Raw genomic sequence first — 12,798 nt, 5'->3', positions numbered from 1 at the left:
AGTTTTCAGGAACACATCCAGTCAACAACTTTGTCATCATCTTCTTCACCCAGTGCTATCTCATGATTGAAAAATTAGGAAAAAAGACCAGCCAAAATATAAATAAAAAAGTGACCGCTATTTTAACAAAATAAACAGATATCCATATATTTAAAAAAAGCACATACTAGTATTACAACTGGTGCTTTCCAGAATTACATGAATATGAACTGAATACTAAGCTATATGATGCTTTTTTTAAACTGCCAGTCACGTATTCCAACGGTTTTTAATAAGTCAGCACCAATTGTCTTATCCTATGGAAGCATTCAGTTGCATTTTTTTGTACATGCTGAAAAATGAATTCATCAACAAATGTTTATTTTCTGCAGAAGCTTTTTTATAAGCCACATTGTAGCATATTGTATGTATATAAAATGTTGGTATATGGATTTTTAATTGATTGTTAAATTGATTTTAATTGTGTTTAAAAAAGCAGAAGTAGCACCAATTTAAAATTATGTTAGGTATAGTTGACAACAGAAGCAGCAGCAGCAGCATTAGTAGTAGTGAAAGTAGAAGTAGTAGTAGTAGCAATAGCAGCAGAAAGATTAATAGTAGCTGTAGTAGCAAATTAATTATAATTTTGTTTTGTTAATTATCAAAATGAAGAAATCAAGACATATCTGTTAGCAAAATAAGATGCCAGATCAAGAAATGCATTGCAAATGTCTTTCATGAAAAAAATCATCGTCATTGAGAACGATATGACATAACAACTTTTTCACCGATTTTCTTTGATATTTTGGAAATTAATATATTCTTACATTATGTTCAATATTCCGTTCTATTAGTCTATTTTAACCCAATGATCTTATGTTATATAATTATTTGAACAAGTCTCTTTAAGACACTTGCACTTTCACAAAGCCAATCCTGATGTTTTAGCACTTTTTTCCTTACCATTCCAACAAATCATGTATTTATATGTTTGACACCGATGCCTGGTTTTGATTCTTCAAATCTGTTGTTTCAAATAAACGAAACAAATTAACCAACACACGAAACACTTTCTTACATGATTGCATGAACCACTAACTCATGTATTGTTAATTTGCCAGCAAACTTGTATTCTCTCAGTTATCTAGCATACATAAGATGTACTTAGCATTAACACATACTTATGTTTAGTACTGTCTCTTATTCTTGTTTAAATTCTCGCTTTTATCCACATTGTCTACACATTTGTTCTCATATGTGTATAATGCATTATTATACCCCCACAAACGAAGTTTAGTGGGGTATATAGGAGTGAGCTTGTCTGTCTGTCGGTCGGTCGGTCGGTCCGTATTAAGTGTCCGCTCTTTAATTCAAGTTGTTTTCATCCAATCTTCACCAAACTTGGTCATATGTTGTATCTAGATAATTTCTAGGTCAAGTTCGAATATGGGTCATGCCGGGTCAAAAACTAGGTCACGGGGTCACTTAGTGCATTTTAAATATTTAGCCTGGTGTCCGCTCTCTAGTTCAAGTTGTTTTCATCCGATCTTCATGAAACTTGGTCAGATGTTGTATCTAAATGATGTCTAGCTCAAATTCGAATATGGGTCATGCCGGGTCAAAAACTAGGTCACAGGGTCACTTAGTGCGTTTTAAAAATTGAGCATGGTGTCCGCTCTCTAATGCAAGTAGTTTTCATCCGAGCTTTACCAAACTTTGTCAGAAGTTGTATCTAGATGATGTCTAGGCCAAGTTCGAATATGGGTCAAGCCGGGTCAAAAACTAGGTCACGGGGTCACTTAGTGCAATTTAAACATTCAGCTCTTATTCAAGTAGTTTTCATTCCATCTTCACCAAACTTGGTCAGAAGTTTTATCTAGATGATCTCTACGCCAAGTTTGAACATGGGCCATGCCGGGCCAAAAACTAGGTCACGGGGTCACTTAGTGTGTTTTTTAAACATTCAGCATGGTGTCCACTCTCTATTTCAAGTAGTTTTCATCCGATCTATACCTAACTTTGTCAGAAGTTTTATCTAGATGATCTTAAGGCCAAGTTGGAACATGGACCATGCCAGATCAAAAACTAGGTCACGGGGTCACTTAGTATGTTTTACACATTCAGCATGGTGTCCACTCTCTAATTCAAGTATCTGACCTTCACCACACTTGTTCTCTCTGTTATTTTATGAAATTTTATTAATTTCACATTTAATATTATTGTACTAATTTGTAATAAATGGTGTTGTAATCTTTGAAATATCAAAATATTTTGCAAATGTTATTCAATGCCGATCATGTTTGCATGATCATTTATTAGTAAGTAGATTATGTTATCTGTAAGCAATTGATTAACCGGACAAGTGCCTGTCATGAATTGTTACCACATGATCATGTAACGGTTGCAAATCCACTGAATATCAGGCACCAACATCGTATCACTGTATCAAGATCAAGATACTGAATGTACCGGCGGGGGGAGGGGGGGGGTGTATGTGAATGGATTGGAGAGCTCTTTCTCTATCTTTTTCCTCCTCGAAAAAATGCTTGCTCACCTTTGATGTTGATGGTAGGGACAGTATGAACGGCATGAGCTATTTTATTCACAATATCCATTGAAATATTTCAAATCTGGTAAATATTTTGTGTTTGGATCGAAATATTGTACTGAAATTGTGTGTGTAGCATGGGACTCTTTTTGAGGCCAGTTGTGCTAAGATCAAGGTCATTGCCACTAAACAGCGGTTCCTTCTCAATAACTTGAGTTTTGTGATGTAGCACCAAACAGTGTTAACATGACATTTATTTTTGGACATTGCACTCCCTTGAGATTCTGTATGTTGGGATTGCACATTTGACCTGTTGGATCAAGGTCAAGGTCACTGTTCCTTAAACAGGGAAGAATTCTTCTGCTGTTTGAGCTATTTTATTTGTGTGTAGGTAGCTAATATGCAGACTATTATTCAAATTAAAAGCTTAAATGTTGAAAACCTGGTCTCCTTGAGCAGCCATGTTTCTTGTTCAAGCATTTTGTCACATATGAGTAATACGCTTTGCCAATTAACTGCTACTTTAGTATAATGTATAAATGCATTACACTTACAGAATAGGAAAACACCTATTTATAAAAATAATTTCTCTCAACCTAAAACTGTTGCATTTTCCTTTAAATTGCTTAAAAAAATTCTTGTTAGCTTTTCATTAATTTTTATTCTGTTACGTAAGCGATGTATTACTTATAATATATCATATTAAGTTAAAACCTTTAAAAAAAGGCATATCTTTTAGTGTAGGGCCATTCATTTTTATTAAGACTGGGTGGGAATTCAGGGTGTTTGGAAAACATTTGGGTCACTAAAATAAAAACATAAATTCTCTTTCACTTTATTAAATTTTGTATGGAAACAACATCAAACTATCGTATGTGTCCTCGATGGCAATTGCTTACAGCTTGTATTTCAAAATACTTTATTCATAACATTTGGAATGAGGAAGTTTCAGATTAACTGCTCCATTTAAAAATTATAACTTCGTTGTACATGTATTCAGGTGTGAGAAGCTTAGGTTATTGTGAAAATTTACTTTATTTGACAACAGTTTTTTTCCTGAAAAGTTAAACGCCATTGTCAGATCTGTATCACTACTGTAGGCAAGATTTAATGTGACATCTTTAGAGGTCGACTTGTCTCTTTGGACAATTTTCCATTAACAACTGGTGTTTAACGTAAGTACATAGTGAACCTGAAGTTAATTTGTCAAAATGTCATATAAATTATTTATGAAATTTTGAACTTCATTTGGCTCAGAGTGTGTTTATATCAACAAATTGTTTGTTAGTCAGCAAATTTATAACTGGTTGATAAACTCTTTTCCTGTCTTTTTCCACCCTTTAACGGTGCTTGTTCACAGTTTGTCAAAATGACATTTGTTTGGTAACAGATTAAAAAAAATAATGATAGAATACTTTGGAGATTTCTGTTGTTTTAATTCTGTTTTGTGACATTTCTTATATAAACTATAATATATCATGAGCTTAGAAGCAGTATTAGATGGGCCATAGGTTAAAGTGCTCTTTAAAGGTCAGTGGTTCGAGCCCAGGCGCAGTCCAGGTTTCTTTCTTCAATTTTATTCTTGTTTTATACTTGAGTTCTGCTGCTTACATTTATCAATTTAAAGCATTTTACCACAAACTTAAAGCATTCCAAAATCTGTGAACAAGTCCCTTTAAACGTTTAAAACTTCTTTCATATCGTCACCTTAGTCCAAAACAGTGATCAGTCCATATTTCAAAATTTTACAGGAGAGTGAAAAAAATGATTGTTATAAAAGATTCATCTTTGATTTTAACACTGTTAACATTTTTATACAGTTTTAAAACTAAAATATATATTAGATAAAATGTATTTCAGTATATTGCTACCAAGTAATATTATATTTAATGAATTTGCACATAACTTCATTTGACACTGAAATATTTTTAGTGCGATACTGTAACAAGTGCACTTATTACTATATTACACTGGACTTTCTTTGTGCAATAACTGAATAAGGTTTACAAGTTATAATGGTTTAACCTTAAACAATTTACTGATTTTGTTGTAAAACCAATAATAAAATGTTTAAGGATATAGAAAACAAAATAATGTTTACACCAATTTTGCTGTAGGAAGCAAAATTATGAATACTGGGGTTCTGCCATGCCTAGCATTATGAATCTTTTTAAGATGAAATAAATAATTTTTCATTTTTAAAGAAACATCTTGCATATTAATGAAAAAACACATGTATTGCTTGATAATTTATTAATCAACTTGAAACAATAATATTACACTGGTATTTCATTTAACATAATTATATTTGTAACAACAAGCATCGAAATATAATGTGTAAACTTCAGAAAAAATAATTTCATTAGAACAGGCACACATTGAGGAGTATGACAACATCACCATACACTGATACAGTATACTTCGGCTAATATTATCTAATGTGAGTGAAATACAATGTGTCAAATTTGAATGACAAAAAGTTTAACCAATAGACAAACAAGACATCGTTTACTACATGGCTTTTTCTTCTATATTGATGAATCATCACAATTTCATGGCTTCACCTTGGTTGAAGTTGACAGTACTATCATCTTGAATTTCACTGTCACACTCCCAGTATTTAAGTATTGATATATAAAAAGGCTACTGTTAAGGTGGATTTCCACTGCCGATCCGATCAACTCGATCATCCCGATCACCGAAATTTTCCTACCAAACTCGACTAAAAATGGTATTAACGACTTCTTCTCGACCTCTTCTCGATAACACACGACCCCCACATGACTCATTCACGACGTCCACTCAACCATCTTTCCGATTTCCGCTCGATCATCTCGACATATACGCGAGCGCTTTACGATCTCAGCTCGACCAAGCGGACCTCAGCTCGATCGCCACCAGATCATCACACGACCTGATCGTGATGGTCGTACTACAGTCGTACAAAGCGATCTAAAATAACTCGGATAGAGGTCGAGCGGATCGGGTACAGAGCTCGTGTATGGTCGAATAGCAATCGGGAAGTGATCGTGTACGGTCGTGTAGCCGTCGGGTAGCAGTCTAGTAAATATGTAAATCAAATCGAATAGAGGTCGAGTGGATCGTGCTGCGATCTAAAAATAACTCGGATAGAGGTCGAGCGGATCGGGTACAGATCGTGTAAAAGATGCCAATCCGATCGCCACACGATTGCTTCACGATTAACTCGATCTTATACTCGACTAAAACACGACCACTTCCCGAGCGCTTCTCGATCCATTTCCTACTCAACCGCTACTCGATATTTTTTGACATGTCAATAAACATCGGGTAGGAAGCCCGACCAATGCCGACCAACCCGACCGCCCCGACCACTCATGCCGACCGAACCAGACCAGTACCCGACCGCTTGGTCGGACTTGATCGAGTTGATCTGATCGGCAGTGGGAACCCAGCTTTAAGCCTGTAACAGAGTTACGTCAGAACACAATGTCATAAACGTAGACTATAAACGTTGACAAAGTCCAATGCAGATTTCTTTACGTTTTATTTCTGCTCATTAGAACAACACAACATTTTCAAATGTTTGTAAGATAAACGCGAAGACCCGCAACGGGCCCTGTCCGCGACAGCAAGCAATAATGCGCCTGCTATGTTCGGCTGCGCTAGTAAGACTGGCTATTTAAGATTGTATGAAATTTGGTACACATTTTGAATTCAAGTGTTTGTAAGATAATGACGAAGACCCGCAATGGGCCCCCGCCCGCGAAAGCAAGCAATAATGCGCCTTCTATGTTCGGATGGGCTCGTAAGACTGGCTATTAAAGATTGTATGAAATTTGGTAAACATTTTGATTATTATATTAAATCAATAGTGCCTAAAATGTTGGTTACGTTACACAACCTTCCCCCTTAATTTGATTTTTATTATGCCCCCCCCCCTTTCAAAGAAGAGGGGGTATATTGCTTTGCTCATGTCGGTCTGTCGGTCGGTCTGTCTGTCGGTTCGTCCACCAGGTGGTTGTCAGATGATAACTCAAGAACGCTTGGGCCTAGGATCATGAAACATGAAACTTCATATGTACATTGATCATGACTCGCAGATGACCCCTATTGATTTTGAGTTCACTAGATCAAAGGTCAAGGTCACAGGTGAAGGTCACAGTTACTGGAAATAGGCATTTTAAGGATTTAGCATGGTTCAAACAAGGGAAACAACTACCGTTTATGCATGTTCTTTTTGTTACAGCATTTGCCTCCCTTGTAATTTATTTAAATTTGACCAAATGTAAGGCTAACTGCATTTTTGTAATGCATTGTATCCACCACCACCACACCACCACCACCACCATCACCACCGCCGCCGCCGCCACCACCACCACCAGCACCACCGCCACCACCACCACCCTTGGGGCCCTTGTTTTATTTTATGATTATGATAAAAAAAAATCTTAAAAATTTAACTATTGAATTACGAAGAAGATGTACATGAAAACATCATTGTTATAAACACACATATGATGGAAAATATGCGGATAACAATAAGATTTTTTGACATGCGTATCTGCGGAAATAAATAACATTAGTTATTGTTATACAATGTAAATGTCAATGGAGATGTAGTGGAAAACATCACACGTTGATCGTTAGCCATCAGTACATCTGGTGTCGTCCATGTTGTATTGAAGTTTTCGCTTAGGGCGAATACGATTTCTATGTGCAATCACTGCCGCCGTCAAGAAGATTAGACGATAGTCAACTCGTAAATGGCGATTTGCATGCGTTTGGTGATTCTGATCTGCTTTCAGATGTTTATACTGCGTCGTCAATTGTCGTTTCTGTTTCAATAATCGTGGTTGTTGTCTGCATTTTTGTTGTTGGTTCCAGCGCCATCGTTTCTCTCATGACCCTTAGATCTTCTATGGGTCATAATTCTCACAAGGTATTAACCATAGCAGTTTTTCCTGTTGGTGGCTTAGTGTGCGGAAGTATAGTTGACTTCGGATGCGCTAATCACGAACGTCATATAGATTAACCACATGCACCCACTCAATAGTGTTTAACATCATAGGTATTTTGTCCAGTGTTGCATCACTTGTTGTCCTTCGAAATCTTCTGGCGTTGGGTCTTCTTTTAGCAAGAGAGCCATGTGTTCACTTTGAGAGTAAACACAGTGATGTCCCAATGCTATTCACGTTGTCTTCAACTCGTTGTGAAAGGCATTGTTTCGCGATGTCGCTCTTCATTGGTGTGGTCTTAAAATCTCGATCTTTCATCTGTGTTGTGGTGATACAAGCATCAGTTGTTCAAAATCATGGCAAATATTTATAAAATCCCCTTTCGGTATTATTAAATATCGTCATGACAACTTACTAGAACGTCTTAGTAAATACAACCTTTATTACACCAATTAAAGTGATATTATGGGCATCAAACAGTTTTTAGGTGTCTATCGCAACCGTTGTTTATTTTTGGTCTTTCTACTTCATACACACTTATATTTGTTATTGCAGCATCAACATACTAAAACAATATCCCGGAAAGAGAACAAAATGCATTTGAATATGAACCGTACTTTCGTTTGACAAGTGATCATGCATTTACGATGTGAACTTAAATTTAGTTTTAGTGCAGATTCGTTCATACGACACAACGACACAATTTTGTTTTACGGATCATTTCGGCTTAGAGGACTGGGTGAGTCACGTAAGAATATCGACTATAAAATATATTTTTTATAAACAACTGGTAGCAAGATGAATTGCAAATAATTTGTCAGTAACCACATTTTAACTAACTCCTTTGACCTGTTTATTCTTTTTAGCTCAATTCAACAGTGAAAAATGCCCATAATATCACTTTAATATCGAAACACTTTCTAAAAAAAATACGTAACAGCTGATATATTGACATTTTACATACGTGCAACCAGAAAATTTTTAGAAACTATTTTTGCCTTAAGCATTTTTTTAAATTATATACTTAATATATTTTAATAATACAGTAATATTCAAATATTCTGATTTATGTGTCTATTTATGTGCAGATCCCTAGTACATATTGTACATAAAATGTCGTAAAATTTGGATACTCTCTATGGTATAATCCAACTTTCTAATTTCCAATATTATAATATTAAAATATTAAAAATTCTTCAAAAATCCTTTATTATGTAGACGCCTCTAATATATGTATTCCTATAATGTCAAAATTAATGTAACATTCTTCTAATTTTCTCATTTCCTCATACATTCTTATTGAATGAAAATTTGCAAAAATATCAACAATTTAAAATGTATTTATTTGTATGCATAAAAATGCGTCCGTACATAATTCTATATTCTAACAAAACAAAAAATATATACAATTCTTTAAATACTCTCTATTATGTGTTCGCCTCTTATTTCATTATTTCCATAACTCATAAAATAATGTAAAACTTAAATACTTATTTATTTATTTAATTTATTCTCAATTCACCGATATTTATGGAAAAAAAAAACGATTAATGCAAAATTGTATTGATTATGATACCTGCAAGATTTATCCGTGCATAATTTATTATTATTATTCTTCTTTTAACACCTAACAACGTTAAATTCTTTAAAACAATTCTTAAAATTTGCGTTGTCATGACGCCTTTTACTTTTTATTTCTTAGTTTATAAATTCGCTCTCAATTTGCGAATTAATTTATTAATACAGACCGTTTTCAATGTCGCATTGTTGTTGTTCTGCCATCATTTGGCCTTGATATATAACACTTATCACTATATTGCACCAAATAACTTTGCTGGAAATCAACACTATTTTGTTGCAACAAGTAACCAAGTGCACTTGAGACTTTCTTGCACAATGCAAAGCAGTTTAAATGAAAATAGCATTGGCGCAGTAAGTAGATAAGTGCACCAAACAGAATTATGTGTGTAAATAATACAGTATGACATTTTCTTCAAAAGTACCATTTAAACTGGAATACCATTCTGATATTTATTTAGGACATGTATGGCATCATTTAAGATCATTTTATGCAAAAAAGTGATTTTTGAAAAAAATGTCACGTATCACTGTTTTGCGCTAAGGTGACGATATGATAACAGTTTGTTTATTGAGAATTCTGAACTGATTTGCCAGTAATACTTACAACAAACAAAATCATAACTTTAAGAGTGTCAGTTGATTTAAATTGTACCTTATGATCATGTTGTTTACACAAGGAACAGTAGTAAGGTTGTGAGCTTAGGACAACTGGAATGTTAGAAAACAAACTCAATGAATATAGAGTTTTGTTCCTTGTGTTTCCTGATTAAGACATTGACCTTGTTATTAAAGATTATATACAGAATAACAGGTAAATGCCCTATCGATGTGAAATGTTATCAGTCGGAGCTTACATTAAAAGAATGGCAAGGCTTGGTCACCTGATATATTACATAACCTTCGGGCAATAACCTGTTTTTCTGTTTATCATATCTTCCCATTTTTAAAATAAATAATGAATAATAATCGCTATGTTGCTGGATTTTAGCGGTCTGATTTGTGAAGCGTTTGACGTTTTAATCTATACGTCACGAGTACATGCTCTCAATATTTGTAAATTGTTGTTTGTTTTTGTTTGTGCTTTTTTGGTCAAAAATATATCACATCTTGGTATCAAATAATTTTTTATTTCACGTTATATGACCTACCTTCAAACATTTACTGATATAAACCCTGTTGACAGGATATAAAACATTATATCAGACACCTCAATTATGCCAGGTATTTTGGTATTACATGTATGTAAGACATTCACCTTGTTGAATATACATATTTGTAACCTGATACTATCTATTAGCAAGTTTTTAACACCCGTTTAATGAGTATATACATTTAAGATGTCTATTTATAAAATAAATTTACATTTTGAAAGTTTGGGCCCATTAATTGTAACATTAAGCCTGTTTTTATATAATTATATATATATACATACAACAATTTGCTTTGCTGTGCTATTCCAAAATAATTTTGAAGACATATTTTCACTAATCTACATTGGATATCGGGGTCATATAATGAAACAAATTACATTGTACTGTCAGTCAGTCAGTCACACTTTTCCGGATCCTGCGATAACTTTAAAAGTTCTTCATATTTTTTCATGAAACTTGAAACGTGCCATGGACAGATGGCAATGTGGAGATTATGCACGTGATTTCCTTTTGTTCCTATGTCAAGAATTCTGATTGCTATGGCAACAAATAGCTAGAAATATTGCTGAAAATTGTGGAGTTTCACCGGTAGAGGACCATATTGCTTGGCAATAGTCTTATTTTAATCATTATTTGATTAAATGGGTATCTTAATATTAAGTGATATACATGTACAAGTGTTGCGTATCATGGGTTGACAACTTAGCACTCTGCTGAGATACCATATTAGTGGATATGCGAGTCAAGTGTGAGTATGCCAATATATGAGTGCAAATATATCATGGTATTGTGCACATTGCTGTTAAATATTAAATATTTGTTATATAACTTTGATAAAACTATATAATATATTACTATAACATTCTTTAAGATACTGGCATTTTTATATTCCCAAAGGAGGGCATATAGTGATCGCACTGTCCGTCTGTCTGTCTGTCCGTCTGTGTTTCCGTTACACTTTGCGTTTAGGTTTCGAAAAATGCTCATTACTTCTATGTCATTTCAGATGTAACCTTCATATTTAGTATGCATTTGTATATGGACAAGGCCTTTCCATACTCATTACACACACAATTTTTTACCCCTTTGACATTGACCTTGAACTAAGGGTCCGTGTCTAGGTTTTGAAATCTGCGTTTAGGTTTCCAAAAATGCTCATAACTTCTATCAAAGCGTTTTTCGGGAGCATCCTAAGGAGACAGCTCTTGTTCATTTCAATATTTGTTACAATATAAAGAAGTGAAACTCCAGCTGCTGGAGCAGTATTTAATTTTCATTAAAAACAATTAGTTGGTCCTTTATTTAAGGCAAGTGACCGATTGCCCAAACAGTCTTAAACAAGGTTTCTTAAAAAATAATAAAAACACAATACCGCCACCAGCCTCTGAAGGCTAAAAATATAACAACATCGAAGATATGTACGGGGATACACGCTACTGCATCCAGGCAGCACACATCAAACTGTTGTGCAATGCAATATAAAGAAGTGAAACTCGAGCTGCTGGAGCAGTATTGAATTTTCATTAAAAACAATTAGTTGGTCCTTTATTTAAGGCAAGTGACCGATTGCCCAAACAGTCTTAAACAAGGTTTCTTAAAAAATAATAAAAACACAATACCGCCACCAGCCTCTGAAGGCTGAAAATATAACAACATCGAAGATATGTACGGGGATACACGCTACTGCATCCACGCAGCACACATCAAACTGTTGTGCAATGCAATATAAAGAAGTGAAACTCCAGCTGCTGGAGCAGTATTGAATTTTCATTAAAAACAATTAGTTGGTCCTTTATTTAAGGCAAGTGACCGATTGCCCAAACAGTCTTAAACAAGGTTTCTTAAAAAATAATAAAAACACAATACCGCCACCAGCCTCTGAAGGCTGAAAATATAACAACATCGAAGATATGTACGGGGATACACGCTACTGCATCCACGCAGCACACATCAAACTGTTGTGCAATGCAATAAAAAGAAGTGAAACTCCAGCTGCTGGAGCAGTATTGAATTTTCATTAAAAACAATTAGTTGGTCCTTTATTTAAGGCAAGTGACCGATTGCCCAAACAGTCTTAAACAAGGTTTCTTAAAAAATAATAAAAACACAATACCGCCACCAGCCTCTGAAGGCTGAAAATATAACAACATCGAAGATATGTACGGGGAAACACGCTACTGCATCCACGCAGCACACATCAAACTGTTGTGCAATGCAATATAAAAAAGTGAAACTCCAGCTGCTGGAGCAGTATTGAATTTTCATTACAAACAATTAGTTGGTCCTTTATTTAAGGCAAGTGACCGATTGCCCAAACAGTCTTAAACAAGGTTTCTTAAAAAATAATAAAAACACAATACCGCCACCAGCCTCTGAAGGCTGAAAATATAACAACATCGAAGATATGTACGGGGATACACGCTACTGCATTCACGCAGCACACATCAAACTGTTGTGCAATGCAAAATAAAGAAGTAAAACTCCAGCTGCTGGAGCAGTATTGAATTTTCATTAAAAACAATTAGTTGGTCCTTTATTTAAGGCAAGTGACCGATTGCCCAAACAGTCTTAAACAAGGTTTCTTAACAAATAATAAAAACAC

The sequence above is a fragment of the Dreissena polymorpha genome, chromosome 3 (assembly GCF_020536995.1).
Source record: "Dreissena polymorpha isolate Duluth1 chromosome 3, UMN_Dpol_1.0, whole genome shotgun sequence".
Lineage (NCBI taxonomy): Eukaryota > Metazoa > Mollusca > Bivalvia > Myida > Dreissenidae > Dreissena > Dreissena polymorpha.
Note: the sequence above shows the minus strand (reverse complement) of the source record.